Here is a 1,349-nt window from a genome sequence, read left to right as displayed (position 1 = left end):
GTTTATTCTTTCTCGATACAAACTTTTAGTACACAGTAATTCCACAGACAGTACGTTTCTTGTCACTTTAAACTAAACAACTTTTATAATACATGCTATAAATCACAGCGATTCACTATATCGATAACTTCGCTTTCTACAAGTGCAAAACACACACTTTACGGCTCACTAGCTCGAAACTAACTGAATCATAAATTACATAGAAACTACTGTTCGCTTTTTCCGCTGCCTTTTCTCGCTAGGCTTATATACTGTTACGACAGCGGAAGTCATGTGACGCTGCTAACACGTCATGAGTTTCTATAAGGATCATGACTTTTCCTGGCAACTCTAGTCTTTTCTAGACGCCCTCTATTTTAGTATATAAGCCCGGCAAATAAAGTGGAGATAATAATTGCAGATAGATGAAGATAAAAACAGATAATTGAGTCAAGTGAGCAGTAGTGACTGTAAGTAAAGTGCGTGAATCGTTGTGAATTATAGCGTGTGTTTAAGTTAAAGTGGCTGTGGAAATTCTGTGTATATTGCAAAGTTGTATTGAGAAAGAATAAACTAGTTTTATTTAAGAAAGGATTTGTACCACTGAAGTTCCCCGGGAAGAATTTATACCGGAAATTAACAGACAACCAGATACGTAACAAATTGGTGTCAGAGAGTGGGACGGAAAAAAGAACATGGAAACGAGAGGTGGCAAATCAAACTACAGCTTAGCAGATTTGATGGCAGCAATACAAGAACAGCAAAAGAAACAAGAAGAACGAGAAAAGAAACAAGAGGAGTGATTACAGCAGTTGTTGGAGGAAAAAAAAGAAACAAAAAGAGAGACAACAGCAGTTGCAACCAAACTTGCAACAGTGGCAGCTCGAACAGCAAAATAAACCAGAGAGATTACAGCAGTTGTTGGAGGAAAAAGAAAAGAAACAAGATGAACGAGATAAGAAACAAGAAGAGAGATTACAGCAGTTGTTGGAGAATAAAGAAAAGAAACAAGAAGAGAGATTACAGCAGTTGTTGGAGAATAAAGAAAAGAAACAAGAAGAGAGATTACAGCAGTTGTTGGAGGAAAAGAAAGGAAACAAGAAGAATGAGAAAATAAACAAGATGAGAAAATACAGCAGTGGCAACTGGAACAAGAAAGGAAACAGGACGAAAGACTCTAACAGTTGCAGGAAAGTCAGCAGCAACTACAGGACAGTCAACAACAGTGGCAAGAAGTACAAATGGAAAACTTTAGTAAATTTCAAAGTGAATTAAATACATTAAAGAATGATTTAATGTCTTTTACACAAGGAGGATATATTAGCCATCGATCTAATCAGCCTCAGACAATGGAAAGCCCCTTCCAGACC

Source organism: Limulus polyphemus, unplaced genomic scaffold, assembly GCF_000517525.1.
Source record: "Limulus polyphemus unplaced genomic scaffold, Limulus_polyphemus-2.1.2 Scaffold3298, whole genome shotgun sequence".
NCBI classification, from domain to species: Eukaryota; Metazoa; Arthropoda; class Merostomata; order Xiphosura; family Limulidae; genus Limulus; species Limulus polyphemus.
The sequence above is the reverse complement of the archived record's forward strand: the minus strand, read 5'-3'. Positions refer to the sequence as shown.